The 21,858-nt window shown below is 39.9% G+C and overlaps 2 pseudogenes; both read left to right on the top strand.

The window, feature by feature from the left end:
- Positions 1 to 3,069: 3,069 nt before the first annotated feature.
- Positions 3,070 to 3,982, top strand: LOC118920810 (olfactory receptor 18-like; annotated as a pseudogene).
- Positions 3,983 to 10,663: 6,681 nt separating this feature from the next.
- Positions 10,664 to 11,592, top strand: LOC118920806 (olfactory receptor 7E24-like; annotated as a pseudogene).
- Positions 11,593 to 21,858: the final 10,266 nt, after the last annotated feature.

Genomic DNA, 21,858 nt, shown 5'->3' with positions numbered 1-21,858 from the left:
ATGGAATATTACTCAACCATGAGAATGAATGAAATCTTGCAATTGCAACAACACAGGTAAACCTAGAGATTATTATGGTACATGAAATAATTCAGACACTGAAAGACAAATACCATTTGATTTCACTTATTTGTGGAATCTAAAAACTAGAACAAATGTAAAAATACAACAGAAATGGATTCTATAAATACAGAAAACAATCTGGTGATTGTCATGGGGGCAATTTGTGTGAGGACAGTCAAAACAGGTTAAGGGGATAAAAAGGTACAAACTTTCAGTTATAAAATTAAAAAGTCATGGTATAAATAGTACAGCATATGGAATACAGTCAACAATATTGTTATATCTTTGTATGTTCACAGACGGTAGCTACACTGCCCATGGTGACCACTTAGTAATGTATATAATTGTCAAAGTGCTGCTGTACACCTGAAACCAATGTGATATATTGTATATCAAGTATATTTCAATTAAGAAAAAGGAGGGGTACAGGTGAGATTCCTCTCAAAAAGTAGAAGCCTCAGGCCCTGCGAAGGACACCTACTTTTCCTCCGACTCTGTTGCATTACAACTAACAAGTCCTCAGAGATGGGGAACACATGGACTCATCTGGATAATTGTGAGTTCCAAGTATTGAGCCTGCAAACCCACACAGCTGTAAATAACCAGCCTGTGCTCTGTGACCTTTCAGGTTGCTGATCCCAGGACAGGTCTGCATGTGAGACTTCTCCCCTCAGAGTCACTGTCTGAATCAAGAGGTCCCTGCCAGTGCTGAGAACAGAGCGCCAGCTGCCAGCACCTCCCCCCGTCCCTGGCACCAGAAGGGACCCGGTACATCTCTCCTTTGTCATGTCCCAGCACAGAGGCAGTTCTGCCCAGTGAGTGCCGCTGGGAGTACCAGCTACAGGAAGGACTGGGGAGGCATGTACGCATCATCAGGAGAAGCAGGCAGCTGGAGCGGCCACATGGGAGGGTGCCAGTATGCAGCGTCAGCGCAGACAGACATGACGTGTATGTCCTCGGCTCTGCTGCTGGGCATCAGCTTGCATTCGGAGTCCTGCCTTACTCCCACACTGTTCCCAGCCCTTACAGGCATCTCTCTCACCACACTGAGAAATCAGTCCCTCGCAGGTCTCTCCTAAGGATCCCCGTGTGATCAAGAGGGTGATGAAAAAGGAGAACGAGGCCGGGTGAGCGCGGACATGACACCATGGCTCTTGAGTAGAATCACAAGTTCCAGGCTGTGAATGGAGTGCTCTGTGTTATCTGTGTAGTCACTCCTAAGGTTTATGTGCCCTGTTATTATTCTTCCAGAGAGGATGAAGGGATGACAGACTGCCAGTGTAACTGTTCCTGATCATGAGAGAGAATGGGATGAAGCCGGGGTGGAGTCAAAGAGTCGGGCTGGAGACGCAGGGCGCCCAGCCAGCGGCCATCCCTTGCCAACGAAACCCGCCATTTCACTTCTCTGCTTACTCCACACAGACGCCCTCTGCCCACCGTGCTCTTGTCTTTGGAGGTCACTGGCAGGCCTCCGTGGGTAGAGAAGGTGGCACTTGCTGCATATAGTATAGGAAGGCTCACTGAGATGGCCAGGCGGGATCGCAGTAAGAGCTGGCTCATGAATTTAGGGCAGATCTCTCTCATGCACCTGCTCCTGGATTTTGCCTAGGCTGTCCACTTCCTCCTCTGTTCTGTCAGTTAGCCCTCCTCCATGTCAAAGGGAAACAGTAGGTCAATATGTCCAGTTTTCTCCATACTCAGGAAACCAGAACCTATGGGAAGATGCCCATAAGTGGGTTACTGTTTAACAGCTCCTAACCTCTGCTTTAATCTTTCTAAATTTTAACACAGTAAAGAAATTAACTGCATGCGCCTCTGTTATGTAATTTTAAGTCCCATTACCATGCTTATTAACTAGTTACAAGAAGCAAATTCTTATTGTCACTGAGTCTCCACATTGTCTTCTCAGTTGATTCCCAGTTGATACCATTGAGGAAGGACTAAATAGATAATGAATAGTACCTATGTGATTAAAAATATGATGGATGCATACAACAGGCAGAAAATTTAGAGATTATAATTCCTAATAGCGAATACACTAATCTTTATTGCATTCATCCAAAGTATATGGTGATCAGATGGGTGGCTTCATTTTTAATGGACGTCTGACAAAGCATTTTCCTTTTGTCCCCAGACAACTGGATACTGAGTACTTGGAGGCAAATGACTGAGTCACATTCAATTCTGAATCCCCAGAGTTTACATCTTCTTTGGAACAGCACTGGCAACAACACCAAAACGTTAAATACTGAATAAATCCTTCCTTGGTTCACAGAAACAGAGCATAGTCCTTATGGCTTGCACACACTGCTTCTTTCCTGCTTTTGTCTTTATTTCAGGGGTGCCCAAAACGACAAGAGGTGCAGTGAAATGGTACTGGTTTGTGTCTATGCCAGGAAACCAAAGAATACTGACAATTCATGAGGATAACTGGTACATAGAATAAAAACCTTCTGATTATAAATATCTGACTTTAATTGAGAATGCAGATAATATAGTTCTACAAGTCATAGCTTATCAATATTCTAAATCAGTGGAATTGCTTGTACTGTATTTGAATGACAGAAGGCTGCTTCTTTCATTTAAGCATCCTTTAATTGGAATAGTTCTTTTTCCTAGACGGGGAAGAACACTTCTTATTCAACATATTTCCATAAAAAAAGCAGGCTTGCATTTTATGGTATTCTCATGGATTGCTCATTTATCCCTTAATGTCCTCTTTTCTTCTGTCATTCTATATCTGAGTTTCTCTAATGTAAGTGTGTATACAAAGAGGTGAATAATCTCAGAAACTAGTGAGGAAACAGTGCTAGGGAAATTGGATTTCAGACACTGAGCAATACTGCTGAAGGGACCAGAGAATGTGACCCCGTGTGTGGATAATTTACTTGTGAACTGCTGGCACGCAAACCATGGGTACAGGCCCATGTACCCGCTTACCTGCCTCTTTTTCCCAACACTCTTTTCTTTTTCAAAAGTTGTCCAAGATCCACAGAACCACAAAACCTAACACGTGTCCCAGAATTCCTCCTTCTGGGCCTCTTAGATGATCGGGAATGGCAGCCTGTCCTCTTCAGGCTGTTCCTGTCCATGTACCTGGTCACCATGCTTGGAACCTGCTCATCATACTGGCCATTGGCTCCGACCCCCACCTCCACACCCCCATGTACTTCTTCATCTGCAACCTGTCCTTCGCTGACCTAGGTTTCACCTCCACCACAAACACCAAAATGATAGTGAACATTCAAACTCACAGCGGAGTCATCTCCTATGCAGACTGCCTGACGCAGATGTCTTTTTTTATGTTTTTTGGATGTTTGGGCAGTCTTCTATTGGCCGTGATGGCCTATGACCGACTGCTGGCCATCTGCTACTCCCTGCACTACATGGCCATCATGAACCTCCGCCTCTGTGGCTTGCTGATGTCGGCATCATTTTTCACCAGCCTTCTGGTCTCCCAGATGCACAATTTGATCGTCTCCCCGCTCACCTATTTCAAGGATGGGGAAATTGCTAATTTCTTCTGTGACCGTACTCAACTCCTCAACCTCGCCTGTTCCAACACCTCCGCCAATAACATAGTCATGTATCTTGTTGGTGCCATCTCCGGGTATCTCCCTATCTCTGGGATCCTGTTCTCTTACTACAAAATTGTCTCCTCTGTTCTGAGAGTCCCCTCAGCAGGTGGGAAGCACAAAGCCTCCTCCACCTGTGGCTCTCACCTGTCAGTCGTGTGCTTATTTTATGGCACTCGTCTTGGGGTGTACCTCAGTTTGGCTGCCTCACTTTCTCCCAGAACCAAGCGGTGGCCTCGGTGGTGTACACCGTGGAGACTCCCATGCTGAACCCCTTCATCTACAGCCTGAGGAACACGGAAATCAAAGCGGCCATGTGGAAGCTCTTCAGCAAAAGAGTCTAATCTCAGCCCTCATGCCATTAATTTGGAACATGCATTGGAAAATGCAGAAAGCCGAACACCTACACCTGCCAGTTATTTCTCACTCATCACATCATTCTGGCAGAGCATGTGGGTTCCACCTTGTCTTGCTTAAAATCTGAATATTGCTCCCTTTGGTACAACTTTAATGGGAATGGGGGTGTGTCCAAATTCCTTCGTGATGGAATCCCAATATTTCCGTGGGTACTTCGGTGGATTTTCACTGGTGATCCAAGCATCCCAGGAAGATGAATGACTCTCTTTTCATATGTTTAAAGTCTGCGCCTGTCCAGCAGCTCTTGTATATTTTCCATACATGTCGGTCCTTCAGAAATCTCGGTATGTAGGTGTTGTGTGAAGATGTAATTGCTTGTTTCAGCCTTGGTTCTTACTGGAATCATCTGGGAAACTTCTCGATACTGGTAGCTGAGTCTCGCCACCAGAGGTTCCTGATTTCGTTGGACTGGAGTGTGGCCTGAGCATGAGGAGTTTTTAAAGCATCCAGATGGTTCCAGTGTGGAACCGACATTGAGACCTACTGGCTGATGTAAGTCTGAACATTTCTGCAATGGTGGCTTGGATGCCTTAGGATACCAAGCAGTGTTCCGACTGCCCAGGGACAAACGCTGAAGAAATGAATGAGATCAGAGCTCTCAGGGGGAAGACATGAAGGGCCTAAGCAGCAATCTGTTTTTCCCATTATTTCTGATAATGATTTTCAACTATCTTCTACTTAATCCATACAGCTGGAAATAGGTTTTGGTTATGAATCTATGGTCTCTGCAAAAAACTCACATTCTTTACTTTGCTTTCTGGTGCTGGGGTGAGGCTCTTGAAATCACTGCTGTATTTGCCATCTTGATTCATTTTAGGTACTTTCAAAAGTGGTCAGTAAAATGCCTTAAGTCAATAGTTCTGTAACATCTTTCTATGTTGACAGAGAGTAATTACAGTAGTGGGTGATCTTTAAGTAATGTATATAACTGTCATATCACTATGTTGCATATTTGAATCCAATATAATACTATATTAAGTATACTTTAATGAAAAATATATTTAAAAACTCACTATGTCCTAAAAGCTCAAGTTATCCCTTTACGTCATTTAAGCTCTTGGCATGGCAGAATGCTTAAAGCCCTCTTGGATTTAACAGATCATATGTGTACATGGTAAGAAAACTGTAAATATCAATGCAATTCTATCATCTGTTCTGAGTCTGACATACTTCAAATAAATTATTTGAACACCATGACTACTTTATCTCGAATGCCTGCCTGGCCATTACATTTTATGTATACACGATGAGGCCATGGCCAGGTCAAGGGCAGGGACTGACTACCATTTATCCATACATTAAAAATAGCACAGTAAGGGGTAGAGATTATGCACATCACTACTCTCTACAGCACTGAATAAACTATTCACTTTATAATAAGAAAAAGTGGAAACAGTTTAACCTCTTTTCATATTTTTTTTCCAATTCTCCAAATCCCTTGCCTTCATAGGCCTTGCTAAGACATGTATGGTCTGTCTGTATTTATTACCAGGACCCTCAAGTGGGATCTGTTTTTCCTGAATAGAAACTGCAACATGAAGCCTCAGAATAAAAATGGGGTTTGGAAACTTCCCCATATAATAAAGGGATAAAAAAATGAGGAGAGTAATTTCTGAATTACACGCCACACACTAAATGTGAGAAGATTCCTGTTTCCTTCAAAGATTCTCATTGCTTAAGGAAGAATTGGGAAAAGCCCAAAATAATTTATAAATTTTACTACATGAACATAAGTATCTTTATTATTTAAACACTATGTCCTGTATGCTCATCTTTGGTGATAAGTCTAATATCTGATCCCCTCTTCCCAGTGTGTGATGACTTCAGTGTCGTATTATTTTTATTATTGCCCAAATATTTTAAAAGGCTCCAACCTTCACCTTCTTCCCTTCCCATCCCACTTCTGCTCACTTGCCATTTGGCCAAGGACACTCACATTGGCAGGGGAATTGGAAATTGGGATGAGAACAAAGAGAATATGTAACATTTTACTGCACAATCATATCTACATTTGGTTTTCATTTTCCATGTCCTGCGAATTCCTGTTCATCTCTGTCATCTACTACAAAATAACTACAGTTTAATAATACATTTTTCTCTGGACTAATCATTCTAAACATCTCCCACCCTGTCTCTCCTCATGCCCACCTCTGCATACCTGCCATGTACTAAACCATAAAGATACCCTCTGTCATTTATCCGAACACAGGAAAAAGAGCATCATTCCCTCCATGTCCTATCTGACTATTGTATATAATCTGGCGATTGTACATGATGTATATAATGGGTACACATTAACATTTTCATCCCTTCATTTAATGACAAACGAATCTTCACATTACTCAGCAGAGAGGGGTCAGGTCAGGAAGGCTGCACAGAATGGATTTAGAAAGTTACAAGAGCCCGCTATCCACATACATTCCACTCTCATAAATTAGGGGAAAAAAAACAAATAAACCAAACCACATTTATTAAAATTTTCATTACCTGAAAACACGAATAAACCTGAAGACAATGCCTTCTCGAGTCTGTTGATTCCTCTCTGGTTAGCAGAAATCAGAGCTCCTGGGGCATTTGTTAAGTGTGGCCTTGCAATCACTGCAGATTGGCCTGATGATGGAGGGCCCACCTGCTGTAACAGAATCCAGGCAGTCAACTTGAGCCAGCATAACTAGAAGCGGTATAGTGGGGTCTGCAGAAGTACCCAATGCAGAGGAAATTCTACCCTTTTGCCAGGTTGTCTCCAAGGAAGATTTGTTGTACAGTGAATTTGAGACACAACCTGAGTCTCTCTAGATGCTGGGGTCTTTGTGGTGTCCTGTATCCGAGATGCTTCCAATAACCCCTAACTCCTGTTTTCATGCCTGCCCATTAAATGTGAGAAAATGGAAATGCTTATAAATATTCTAAAGGCAGAGAATATCTAGCATTGTATTTGAATAAAGTAAGTTACATATAACTGCTTCTTAAGTTCTTTAAATTTGAATTATTTTTTTTTCTTAATGGGTGAAAAATAGTTTTTGTGTATATTTTATCTTAAAGAAGTATGATGTGTTTTTACTGTGATCATGGATTTGTTATCTCAGTGTTCTAGTTCCTCTGATCCTCTTCAGTTGATTATTCTCTAAATTTCATGTGTGTAGAGCGGTGAATAACAGAAGCCAATGAGAAAACAGCTCTGGGCAGGTAGGATTCATCACACTGATAAATATTGCAAGTCACTGGGGTGTATGGCTCCAGGCTTGTATACTGGTTGGCAATTTCTTGAACCCAACATACAGACACAGTAATAGATGCATTTTTACTATAATGTTTCCTTTTATTGTACACACCCCACTGTGCTTCAAAAAGCATCAAGGCTACACCAGACCACAAAACTTAACACATGTCTCAGAATTCCTCCTTCTGCATCTCTTGGATGACCTGGAACTGCAGCCCATCCTCTTAGGGCTGTACCTGTCCATGTACCTGGTCACCAAGCTTGGGAACATGCTTATTTCCTGGATGTCAGCTCCAAACCTCACCTCCACACTCCCATGCGTTTCTTCTTTTCCAACTTATCCTTGGCTGACATCAGTTTCACCTCCACCATGATACCCAAGATGATAGCGGACATCAAAACTCACAGCATAGTCATCTCCTAGGTGGGCTGCCTGACTCAGATGTCTACATTGTCATTTTGGGGTTTATGGATGGTATGTTTCTGACCGTGATGGCCTATGATCTGTGAACGGCCATCTGTCACCCCCTGCACTACTTGCTCATATGAACACAAGCCTCTGTGGCTTAGCTGAAGGGTTTTCTTCATTGGCCTCTGTTCTCTCAGCTGCATACTTTGAGGATGTTAAAACCCACCTGGTTCAAGGATGTGGAAATTCCTCATTTCTTCTGTGCCCCTTCTCGATTCCTCCACCTCACCTGTTCTGACACGTGCACCAATAAAATAGTCATGTATTCTTTTTGTGCCATCTCTGGTGTCTCCCTATTTCATAGATCCTGTTCTCTTACTGTAAATTTTCCCGCTCCATTCAGAGCATCCCCTCAGCAGGTGGGAAGTACAAAGCCTTCTCCACCTGTGGCTCTCCACTGTCAGTTGTTTGTTTACTTTGTGGTACAGCTGTTGGAGTGTCTTGGATCAGCGTTCTCACTTTTTCCCAGGAAGGGTGTGGTGGCCTTGTGGATATATCTGGTGGTCTTCTCCATGGTGAACCCCTTCATCTGGGCATGAGGAACAGGGACACCCAGAGCTCCATGTGGAGGTTCCTCAGCAAAACAGGCTCATCTCGGTAGGTATAGTCCTTTTTGGAGTGTAGGGTGAAAAAATCAGCAAAGTTAAACATGTATACCAGTGAATTCTCTTCCTGGGTCGTGTATTTTCCATTGTCATGTTTTTCACTGCTGTCCATGTTTCACAGATGAGCGTTAGTTGTTTTAATTTGTCTTTAATTGTATTGGGTAATATTTTGTGATCCCTGGTCATCAGAATGAATGAACGAGAGACTCTTCTCAAAAACCTGCTATCCAGGTGAAATAACCTCTTTTTATATGCTTGAACTTTACATCCTTTCCCACAGTAGCCTGTGTATTTTCCATACAAAGTTTGCATCTGTCAAATGTATTCATTTATGTATTGTCTGACGATGCAGTTTCCTGGTCTTCAACCATGGATTTTATTGGCATCCCCTGGGGAGTCTTGTAAATACTGATGGCTGTGTCTCATCCCCAGAGATTATTTTTTAAATTTATTTTTTGTTGAAGTATCATTGATACACTATCTTACATTGGTTGCAACTATACAACACAGTAGTTTAGCAGTTATCCATATAATTATATCCTCACGCCCACTAGTGCAGTTATTATTTGCCAACATTGGGAGATGTTGCAGAATCATTTACTATATTCTCCACGATGCACTACTCTCCCTGTGACCAGCTTATATTGTGATTGAGAATTTTTGTGCTCCTTTTGATTCAGTTGGACTAGTGTGGGCCTAGGAATGAGGATAGTTTTAAAAGCACCCAAGATCATTAAATTGTGAGTTCCTGAAGAGATCAACCTTAAAGGACTAAATTATGGAGAAGCTTATTGTAGATTTGTCATTTTCTTCCAATATTATCCTCAAATACATTGTCTGCCAGAAGTGTGATTTTTCGGTTTTGTTGGTTATTAAATTATTGTCTTTCTTCTACAAACTCACCCTTCTGTCCTTATCTTGTGATGCTAGGATGACACTCTTTAAATCACTGCTCTATTTTCCATCTGGATTTCTTGTTGCATACTTCCAAAAGTGGTAAGTAATTTCACTACACTCTAAAGTTAAGTCCACTACTCGCTGTACCTCCCTAAGCCCTTGGTATTTCTCGGCATCCATCTGTGACCACGTTGCTCCAGTTTTGTCTTTGTCCATTTGAGAAACAGATAAACAACACAGATATCAAGAAGCAATGAGTTTTAAGAAGAGCTTGCAAATGAGGAATACTGATAAAGGTACCAGGGTGTGTTGTCCTCAAGTGTAAATACTTTACTTGTGAATTTCTTGAATCAAAAATATATACACTGATGATTAGTGATGTTGATCATGTTTTCACAAGCCTGCTTGCCATTTGCATATCCTCTTTGGAAAAATGTCTATTGAGGTCCTCTGTCCATTTTTCAATCAGATATTCTTTGGCGTTAAGGTGTATGAATTCTTTATATATTTTGGACATTAACCCCTTATCATATGTGTCATTTGCAAGTATATTCTCCATTCAGTAGATTGCCTTTTTTTTGTTGATGTTTTCCGTTGTTGGAAAACATCTTTTTAGTCTGATGGAATACTGTTTGTTTATTCTTGTATTTTCCCCCATATCCAGAAAAAAAATTCCTAATGCTGATATTATAGTTTACTGCCTATATACACACAATGAGATATTATTCAGCCATGCAAAAGAGTGAAAACTTGCCATTTGTAACAGCATGGATGGACCTACAGGGTATTGTGCTAGGTGAACTAAGTCAGGGAGAGAAGAACAAACACCATATGATACTACTTATGTATAGAATGTAAAATGTAAACAGGACAGAAATAGAGTCATAAAAACAGAGAACAAACTGGTGGGGCTGAAGAGGGGGGACAGGCGAAAGAGGTGTGGGGGATAATGAGGGACAAACTTCCAATTATAAAGTAAGTTAGTCACAGAGATAAATGTACTGCATGCAGAACATAGTCAATAATACCACAATATCTTTGTAATTTGACAGATGGTGATCACACTTATGATGGTGTGCATCTAGAAAAGTATAGAATTGTCTAATCACTATGTTGTCCACCTGAAACCAATATAATATTTGGTATCAACTAAATTTCAATTAAAAAAAGAAAATTCAAAAACCAAACTGCTTTCACAACTTAAAAGTATTTATTACATATTGTATTTCACACAATGTACAATGTATGTTAATACTAATATGTATTACAATATACATTTATAAATATATATTGCACACTTTAATTAATACATATAATTTTATACAAAATATAAGCAATACAAATTTGACTCAGTGCCTTTATTCTTGTTTTTTTTAATTCAAACTATATCTTCTTCTCCAGCAGGTGTCCCACCTACATGGAACATCAGAATCTTACAGGCGTCTCAGAGTTCCTCCTCCTGGGCCTCTCAGAGGATCCAGAGCTGCAGCCCCTCCTCTTTGGGCTGCTCCTGTCCATGTACCTGGTCACCATCCTGAGGAACCTGCTCATCATCCTGGCCGTCGGCACTGTCCCCACCTCCACAACCCCATGTACTTTCTCCTCTCCAGCCTGTCCCTGGCTGACACTGGTTTCAGCACCACCACTGTCCCCAAGGTGCTGGTGAACATCCAGACCCACAGCAAGTCCCTCTCCCATGCAGGCTGCCTCACTCAGGTGTCTTTCTTTTTTCTTTTTGGGTGTTTGGACAGCCTACTCCTGGCTGTGAAGGCCTATGACTAGATCGTGGCCATCTGCCACCCACTGCACTATGCGAAAATCATGAGGCCCCACCTCTGTGGCCTGTTGGTCATGGTGTCATTTGTCATCAGCCTTTCGGACTTGCAGATTCACTGCTTGATGGTGTCCCAACTTACCTTCTGCACACATGTGGAAATCCCTAATTTCTTCTGTGATGCTCCTCAGCTTGTCCACCTTGCCTGCTCGGACACCCTCACCAATACCACATTGACCTATTCTGATGGTGCCATCTTTGGTGGCATCCCCGTCTCGGGGATCCTTTACTCTTATACTAGAATTGTCTCCTCCATTCTGAGAGTCCCCTTGGCAGATGGGAAGTCCAAAGCCTTCTCGACCTGAGGCTCTCACCTGGCCATGGTTTGCATATTTTATGGCACAGGTCTTGGGGTGTACCTCTGCTCATCTGTGTCCCTGTCCCCCAGGAAAGTTGCGGCAGCCTCTGTCATGTACATTGTGGAAATCCCCATGCTGAATTCCTTTATCTACAGCCTGAGGCGCAGGGACATCAAGAGGGCGATGCAGAGGATTATCAGCAGAGCAACCTGATCTCAATATGTTTTATCCTTTTTGGTTCATAGGACTGGAAAATGCAGCAAAATCCAACATGCACAACAAGAAATTCTGAGTCTCCAGGCACTCAGTGTATATGTAGTCATCTAGGTCTCTGCCTTTTGTTTACAAAATTATTCCTCTTAGTGTAACTGATGGAATTGGAAGATGGTTCTGGATTTACCACTGAAATCACAGCCACTCCAGGATGACGTGCAGTCGTCCATCAGTCCACCCTTCTCACTGTCCTCATGCATTACCCACGTGTCTGGACAGGAGCAGTTCCCCTTCTTTCATTGCAAAATAAACAGAGCTCCCTCTTTCTTGGTACTTACTGCTTCTTTATTCTTCTTATTTTTTTTTCTTCTTGTTCAATCTCAATCCTTGTTTGAGATGAAGACATATTTGAAATTTTGCCCCTTAATGTTCTTGAGAACATTCTGAGAAGATACGGAGAAAATTTACATTCCTGTCGAAACTGGAGTCTTTTGAAATGGAAAGGTATGCACAGTGGAGCCTAAGCGCAGATGTTAAAGTTAATTCAGAAGCTATGTTGTGGAGATAGAAAAGCCAATAGCACCCTTTCTTGTACAAACCTTTTAGTGAAGTTTGGAGGTCTGATTGGGTCAACTGTGGACTTCTGCTTCAGCTTCTTGTTTCCTCTGCTACAGCCTGGTTTCTTTTTCCCTTCATTCCACCTTCTCTCCCTCCTTTTTCTTGGTTTCTCCCTCACTGTGTCTCTCTTCCTTCTCTCTATACCACTGGATATACTTCAAGGAAGGTCTTCTCTATCCTGTTCATATTTATTAATTTCTTCCTCCAGTCAGTGTCTTCAGAGTCAGGGGCCTCCTCCATGCTGGCAGTAGCATTATCCAGTTTATGGACCCAGGCTTAGGTCAGGTTCACTTTAACACCTTCAGAGGTCTCATGTCTGTCCATGGATCTTTGTTGTGAAAGAGCAACAGCAGAGGTAAACAGGGGTCTGGGCAGCCGCCCATTCTTATAGACACAGACCTCAGCATGGCACACAATGGCTGATTCCTCGTCTCACCAAAGTACTCTATCCCACCCTTTCCCCTATTCCTCTTAGCTTTCAGTGTGATCACTACTTCCAGGAGCTAGGTCTTTATTATGTCTGTGTGTGGTTTAAATTTTGGCTCTGTGTGAATTTCCTCTTTTCTATCACTGAGATATAATTGCCACAGAACTTTCATTTCAGGTGTACAGCAACATGATTCAATATTTGTGTATATCACAAAATGATCATGATGATGCCTGTTCTTTGCATATGGTGTACAACATAGTGATTCATTATTTGTGTATTTCAAGAAATGATCAACACAGCCTCTAGTGGATTTCGAAAGTAATTGATTATATATTGAAGTTTTCCTCATGATAAGAGCTCACAGACTCTGGGTGTCTGCTTAGACTCTCATTGCAAAATAGTGAACAGTTTCATTGTATGGATCACAGACCCAGTGTTTTATTCTGAATCTAACCTGTCCTATTTGTTACCTGTGTGACACCAGTGAAGATTTTAGAATCTCTGATCCTCAGTGTTCTCATCTGCTGTCTAGTGGACACAACTCCATGGAATAAGATTTCAACATAATGGATCCTGGGTCTGCGATAATATGCATGATGGATGAGTAGAATAAGAGCAAATTAAATTAGACACTTTTATTATTATCAAGGCTACGCAACTGATACCCAGCTCAGTTATCCTGTCATCTGTAGACATTATTTCCCTTGATTCTGAGAGGACATTTTATTTTTATCCTTATGCAAGTCTATTCTGAGAACCTGGTGGGAAACAACTGAATCTCATCATTCCTGACTCCTCAGAGCCTGCACTTTGTTTGGCACAATGTAGGCTATGAGAACAACAGTTTCTGTTAAATGTTCAATAGATTATTCCCTGGTTCTCAGAAACAGAGCGCATGCCCTATGTGTTCCGCACACTGGATACCTTCTGCCTTTAATCTCCTTCCTTCCAGTGTCATTCTGCAGTGCGAGATAAAAGACAAAACAGTGTTTGTATCCAGGCCCCAAATTTTCCAAGGGCCCATTGTTTTCCATTTAATAGAGTCTTAATTGTAAAAAACTGTGAAGAAAAATCTCCATGAAAATGAATAAAAGACAAAGGAAAGATAGAGAGAAATAAATATTTTTATATAGGTTGAGGTACATTTTATGATTTCTTCTAATCCCAGGAACAAATTCCGTGGGATATGATAGACTTGTAATTCTCTGGCACCTAACAGAATAAAGGCCATGAACCCTTTCTTGGGATTGCACGTCATCCACTAAGTCCATTATCCTAACAACGATCCAAATTCTGATTGAAAAATAATGAGTGAATATTGATCAAGTGCTAATCTTAGTTGGGTGATGCTCATGTCCTAGAGCTGGGACTCAGTCTCCCTGTTTCTCAGGAAAGGACACCAATCAGATCAGGGAGGCTGAGAGTTACACACACTTCGTATTTAGTACATGAAAGTTGAAGGACCCAGCCAAAGTTCTCCTGATTCCCATCTAGGGGCTCTGTGCCCTCCACCAAAGCAGAACTACTTTCTTTTAAAACCTGCTTTACTCCTAGATGAGCAAATGGCGGTAAAACCATTCATTCCTTCTCAGGATTTGGGGAGTTCATATGTGAATTAAAGGAATGGGCCACATGGCTCACAGAGGTCTTTATCACCTGAATGTTGTGAGCCATATGGTTTCCTATGAATACTAATGTACTTTATAGACCGTTTTGGAAATCTGAGCTATTGAAATAATATTCCCTGTAAAAGATGGGAATTTTCAAGTGGTTCTATCATGGAAAGTCCATAGCTAGACAGACCTCAGGGATTTTCTGGTGTATATCTTGACAATAAAGTAATTATTTGATTATTTCTGATTTTTCCTTTGAGAAAAAAATGTAAGCAATTAGTAGTAAAATTTAATGTAACTGTTTTTCCAACTGAAACATCTATCCTGAATGTATCTTAGAGAAATTCTTACTTGTTGTACCGAGATAGGCACAAACATTGTATTAAGAGAGTTGTTAGAAATGGAAAGTGAAAGTGATGTCCAGCCCTCAGGTAAGAGCAGGCATCATTTACAATGTCTGAAATATGTTGTGCTTGGCAGAGACAATATTAAGCCACAATACTGTTGTAAATAGGACCATCTCAGGAAACCACATGTGTAGTATGATAATATTTTGGTAAACTTTCAGGATAAGTCTGGGTCCGTGAGTCAATATTTGGAAATTTATGGAATATGTTGTATAATAATAATAATAATAATATATATATATATACACATATACATTGAACACATTATGGAATATTTGGAATATCTATTAATATTTTGGAAATGCCAAATGGAAATCAAATCCACCAAATTCATTATAGTGTCTGCTTTTGGGCCATTGAAGTACAAAGAAATAGAATCATGCAGGGACATCAAGAAAAACTCAGGTTTTATTGGTAAAAAAGTATGAGTTCTGAAGCTAGTGTTATTAAATATGAATTTAGTATGACTTAAGTTTATAATGAAGAGAAACCGTATGAAAGTAAGGAATTTACCAATGCCTTCAGTTGTTCTTCATTCTTTAGGGCGCATATGAAGATTCACCCTGGAAAGACAAAATATGAAAGTACGGAATGTGGGAAAACCCTCAGCTATTCTTCATCCCTCACAGAACACAAAAGAATTCATAGTGGAGATAAGCCATATGAATATACGGAGTTTGGGAAAGCCTTCAGTTCTTCCTATCACCTTATAATACATATACGAATTCATACTGGAGAGAAGATTTACGAATGCAGAGTGTGGGAATGCCTTCAGTGAGTCCTCAAAACTCACCATCCATGTCAGAACACATACGGGAGAGAAACCCTATTAATGTAAGGAATGCGAGAAAGCCTACCACTGTCCTTCCTCCTTAAGTATCCATGTGAGGAAACATACTGGAGAGAAGGCGTATGAATTTCTGGAATGTGGAAAAGCCTTCTGTTTTCCCACCTCCCTTAGTATGCATGTGAAAAATCAACGTAGGGAGAAACCCTATGAATGTAAAGAATGTGGAAAAGCCTTCAGTTGTCCCTCGTCCTTCATAGTACATGTGAGAGATCACACTGGAAAGATACAGTGTGAATGTAAGGAATGCGGGAAGGCCTTCAGCCACTCTTCCTCCCTCACTGAACACCCAAGAAGTCACAGTGGAGAGAAGCCTCATGAATGTAAGGAATGTGGCAAAGCCTTTATTAGTTCCTCCCACCTTAGTGTACATGTAAGTCCACCCTTAAAGTGGGCCGCTGGCTCATTGATTTTCAGTGTTTCTTTTTTACATATTTAAGGTGATATATATCCCTCTAATACCTTTTCAGCTCAAGCTATATATGGTTAATTATGAGGTACTTGTTTTGGTTCAGATATAAGTGTAATTCCCAGAACAGTGGACACTTTTGGACCTATGGGTGATTTGAAGTACAGTTTTTCATATGTAGGCAGGAGGAGTCTTTTCTATTTAACTCATTGTTTCATAGGTGTGTTGTCTTTGTAGTGCTGACATTTTGCTATTTTTAATTTCTTTAGTAGTTGGTTATTTCATTTCATTTAGTAGTTGGTAATTTCATCTACCAGATAGCAGATACTGCAAATTGCCTAATATTTTTTCCCATTTCTTACTAAGAGGACCTCCCTGGGGTTATCAGTTTTTTGTTCTTTGTCCTTTCTCATGGCCAGTAAGTGGGCTGGATGTTTCCCTGAGTTTAAAAAGAGGCCTTGTGATGGGAAAGGTAGAAGTAAAGTTGTTTGGCCTCTTTTGTGTGTTAATTTGAATGTGGCACACTGCATTTCCCAGGATCATTTCCTTATCCAATTCCATATTAGCCTTGTCTGAAACAATAGTTTGCAGAGGGATTGGAAGGCAGAGGAAAGGAAGCCATTCTTAGTTTAGTGGGGTCATGAGACAGGGAGAAAGATGCTTAGGAGCCTGTGGGCTCCAGTCTCCAGCTTGTTTTCGTGATTATTAGACCCACCAGTCAATACTGGATGAAAACAGCACATTAAGTGCTTGACTTCAGTTACCCCAGAGGCAGCAACTGCACAGGCATATCCTAGAGTTTCTCCATCACAGCCATACACAGCTTCTTAGATTTTCTGGCAAGTACTAACACTGTAGTTTGGTATTACCATCTTTTTGTCAAATCAAGTGACTCTGTAGCGTTAACCCCAGTTTGGGCCAGGATTGTTGTCATCGACATAGTACAGTCTCATCATGTCACTCTGCTCAAGCGGAAAGATATTTGTGCAGATGCACTGTGATCTCAAAAGCAGGAGGAGCTGCAAACAGTGAGAGAAATTAGGTATCATTGAGGTAAGCATCACACAGGTGTCATCCTGTTTCAGTGGGGAAATATTTATATTTGACACCTTCAAACAAGATTTGACTACTTTTTCATGTAAGATGAAATTTAGTTGGTTTGTGCTGCTTCATGTATATTTAGCTGCACTTTGTTTCTTTCTGTTATATTTTCTTTTTGTCTAAAAATACACTTGTACCACTTTCCCTTAATCACGTTTTTCAGTTTTATTAAGGCATACATACACTATACATGTATACAGTATGCATGCAACATGCATGAAGTACACTAACTGCTACAGTTTGCAACTCGATAGAATGTCACATATGTACGCACCCTGATAAGTACTTTTCCAGGCTCCAGGTAGTTCATTCATCTGCTTTCTCAAGAACTGTGGCACAGAAGCAACCACAACTTTGGCTTTTGTTACAATATTGTTTGCTTATTCTTTATTTTCATACAGATATCAAAATACAGTCTGTACAATTAATCTGTTTCCTTTCTTTTCTCACCATACATATTGTCTGGTTTGCCTTTTAATTCCTCTTTCAACAGACTTAACACTTATTTCTCTTGGCATCTGTTTTGTATGTAGGAAGGAAAGACTGAATCATAAGGGGAGAGTTTGTTTAGTTTGGTAAGTATTCCAGTTTTTCAAACAAGTTAATTCCACCTATAATCCCAAAAGCAATGCATGAAATTTCCAGTTGTTCCACATAACCTGGAAAGCACCTAATTTTAGCCATCGAGCAGAGGACATGCTGATATCTCATTTTGGGTTTTAATTTGCATTTACCTGATACATAATGATGTTAATACTTTTTCATGTGCCTGTTGGATCCTTGGCTATTTACTTATATGAGTGCTCCTATTGAAGCATTTCACACATTTTTGGTTCCTTTTTTATTTGAAGTGCTTCCTTCTGTTATGTGTCCTTTATTGTATGTATGTACCTATGTAGTTACATATGTATACATATAGATATAAAATGTTATATATTTTTTATATATACATAAAATATCATTTATGTTATATATATATATTTTGCAGATAACCTTTCCTAGTCTTTGGCTTGTCCTTTTATTCTTCAGTTGTAATCTAAAACGAATTTGCTGATTTGAGTATTATTAGCTTCAGGGTCTCATTAGCTTCAGGGAAGGCCGGGTCCTGAGGCTGAATTGTAACTGCATGTCTTGGTTGAGACTCTTTCTGCATTAGCTATTTTTCCTGGCAAGATATTTTTCCTTACAGTGGACCCCAGATCCAGGCTGCTCTCTTTTCATGTTGAAGTCTCAGGGGAAGAGAGCAGTGTTCTTTTTGAACTATTCCAATATTATTATATTTGAATGTGACTGTCTCAGTTGACAACCATTATCCAATCCCTGTGGCCAGAGGAATGTTTAGGCCTGGCTGCCATGCTCACCCAGAAACCAGAGTCTGCACCAGTGGGATCATAGAGTCTTGGCCATTGTGATGTGTAGAGAAGGGGGGGCAGCAGTAGGCAGGTGGGATATAGAAATATAGGTAATAATATTGTCACTTGTGCTTACTTAGCAATGGGAGGGAACTATTAAGTCTGCGAATTCAGCCAAGGCTAAACAGTTCTAGAAATCCTTTCTGAAAGGTCAGAAAGGTTAGATGCTATCTGTTAACATTTCTTGGGTGCTCAAGTTTTCTGCTCATTCGTGATGTTGATCTGTAGGATTTTGGAGATCTGATAGTGGAGACTTCCAACTTTTTAATCCAAGATTCCCTTGCCTTCTTTATCCCCCATTTGTTTTTGAAATGCTGATTTTAGAATCTCATATCAATTTTCACAAATAAATCTCAGACTATGCTTGGAATTGCATTAACTTTATAGACAAGCCTGAATAAAATTGACATGTTTGTTCTACTGAGTCTTCCAAGTGAACACAATGCAACTGTCCATTTACCTGGGTCTTCTTTAAATTCTCTTAACGGTGTTTCATAATCTTAATCATAGATATTGAATGCAACTATTTAATTCATTTCTGGGTGTATTGTGTGTTTTGCTTTCTACATTTTTTTCTTGATTTTTGTTTTAGCACGTATAATTGCAAATTCTCTTTGTACATTGTACATCTTTTATCCAGTGACATTTATAAATCCAATTATTTATTCAATGGGATTATTTTGGATTCTCTGTGTCTACAGTCCTGTCAATACAAATAAAGTCTTGCTTGGTTTCTAAACTGTTACTTTTCTTGCCTCATTGCTTTAAGTGATGCATGTACATGTTCCTTAGCTAGGGGAAAGTGTTCTGTATTTTACCTTTAAGTATAACAATAGCTGTAAGTTTTTCATGAATAATATGTGTTAAGTGAAAGGAATTCCATTCAATTCCAGGTTGCCAATTTTTTCTATCATGTACAGAAACTGAATTTATTCAATGCCTTTTCTGCATGTATCAGGATCTTTTTATTTATCTATTTCTTTGTTTGTTTGTTTTTTTAGGTATCGTTAATGTACAAATACATGAACAACATTATGGTTACTAGACTCCCCCCATTATCAAGTACCCCCATATGCCCCACTACAGTCACTGTCCATCAGTGTAGTCAGATGCCCTAGAATCATTACTTGTCTTCTCTGTGTTATGCATGTATCAGGATCTTAAAAGAAAAAAAATCCTGTAGTCTGTTAACGTGGCTAGTTACAACAATTCTCGATTTTAAATTGGTAAAGAATCTTGTGTTCCTGAATGAACCACCCTTGGACATGATATGTATGAGTTTATTAGCCTTTTCCTCTTGCTAGTTCATTATGGTAACATGAAAAATTATTTCCATGTCTGTGTTCATGAGAAGTTTGTCTTTTATTTTAATTGTCTGTTGTTTTCTAAATTAGGTTTATGCTGTCTCTTAGAAGGAGTTGGAAATACTTCTGAAAGACTTTGTATAAAATTTGAACTACCTATTTCTGATATGTTTTTAATAATTCACCAGTGAAACTTTCTTTGGGTTTTCTTTACAGGAAGCTTTTGTAAGATAGTTTCACAGGTGAATTATAGCAGACATATAAATAGACAAAACACTATTCAAATTTTCTATTTGTTCTTCTGTTAGTTTTGCTAAGTTGTAAGTGTGCATTCCAAAGCTTTTCTAATTTGTTGCAATAAAGTTCATGATATATTACAATTTCTGTATAATATTTGAAAACCAACTATATACCCTTTCTTATTCCTGATATTGGTAATTTATGTGTTATCTTCCTTCTTTGGAAGGGATTTACGATATATTAATTTATTGAAACAACCAACTTTCAGTTTTTCTGCTTTCTATTTTCAAAATTAGAAAATTAAAAGATAAATTTTTCCCTTCTATTTGGATTTATTTTCTCATATTTTTCTAGGTATTTGAGACAGATGCTTATATCATTACCTGTCTTTTACTATGTCCAGTTGGCCTATAAATCCATCCAATCAGAACTTGCTACTATTAACATTATCAGCAGCAGTGCATTTGAGATATGTGCAGATAAAACTTTTTATGTGACAGCTAAAGTCACAAGGGTTTCCTTGGAGGAATGGAGAGAAGACTGGGAATCAAGACACGTGATTTACAGTCTTCATATTTCAATTCATTATTTCTCTGTCCTTAGAAAACACATTAAACTTTCTGGACATTTTGGTGTTTGTGTGCTTAACTTTTTATTATGGAATAATTATAGATTCATAGTAGGCTGTAGAAAAAATATGTACAAGGAAGAACATGTAATCCATTACCCAGTTGCCCACAGTGGAAACCTACAAATCTTACTCAGATTTCACCAGCTTCACATGAGTGTGCACATGTGTGTGTCTGCAGTTTTAGTGCATATGTAGATTAATGGAACCACTGTCACAGGGTACAGAACTGCTCCATCACCACAAAATAGCTCTTGAAGGCTATTCGTTTGCCTTTAGACTAAATCCTCTTCATCACCAGCCGCAGCAGCCGTTAATCTGTCCTCCTCTCTAATTTTGTTATCTCAAGAATGTGATATAAATGTAATCATGCGGTGTGTAATCTGAGGTAGACTTTCTCACTTGGCATAATCCCCTTGGGATCCATCCAAGCTGTGTGTGCAGCTGTGCTATTTTTTTTATTTCTCACTTAAAAATATCATGAACAGGTAGGTTTTGGTTTTTATTTTGATATTCCAAGAATTTTCTGTCATTGAAAAAAGATACAAATCAATAAGTAGAGATATGAGTGTCGAGCAGAAAGGGAAAGAACCAACCCAACTGCCTCCTGTATCCAAGCATTCCAGGTGCTGAGGACAGAGGCATGAAGAAGACAGACAACACTCACTGTGCACAAAGAATTCAAATCCCAGGGAAAGCAGCACTCACTAAAACAAGTGCTCTAAGGAAACAAGTGCTCTGGGGGGTGGATGGAGAAGACCTGAGAGAGAATAATTTTAAATTAGTGCCTCAGAAATTGAGAAAAGATTTCAACTAAAGGCTGATGAATATTAGAAAGGGAAAGAAGGTGAATATTGGGCAAGTGCAGCACTGGCAGAGCAGCAGCAGGGGAAATGCCTCAAGGCACGGAAGCCCCTGGGTGTTCCAGGAATTACAACATTGGGGTATTTTGTGAAAATTACATGTGCTGAAGTTTAAGAACCCAAAACCATCTGTGACACTTCCCAACCCTTCGGGTCCAGTATTTGTTCCTCCAAATTTTGGACACAAGAGCCTGAGTAAAACAATAGCGGTTCTGAGTCACTGGCGCTTGGAGAATCAGAAGGTCCATAAATGCACAATGCAGGCACACATAATTGTACCTATATTCTGTGAAGTTTCTCAAAGTTCCTGTAACTTCATACATGGAATGCCATGTGGGAATATGGTATTCAACTCCCAACAGGAATGTGGACTTGAGTCAAGCTACACTTGTCT

The sequence above is a fragment of the Manis pentadactyla genome, chromosome 12 (genome assembly GCF_030020395.1).
Source record: "Manis pentadactyla isolate mManPen7 chromosome 12, mManPen7.hap1, whole genome shotgun sequence".
Taxonomy (NCBI): domain Eukaryota; kingdom Metazoa; phylum Chordata; class Mammalia; order Pholidota; family Manidae; genus Manis; species Manis pentadactyla.
Note: the sequence above shows the minus strand (reverse complement) of the source record. Positions and strands in the feature narration are given on the sequence as shown.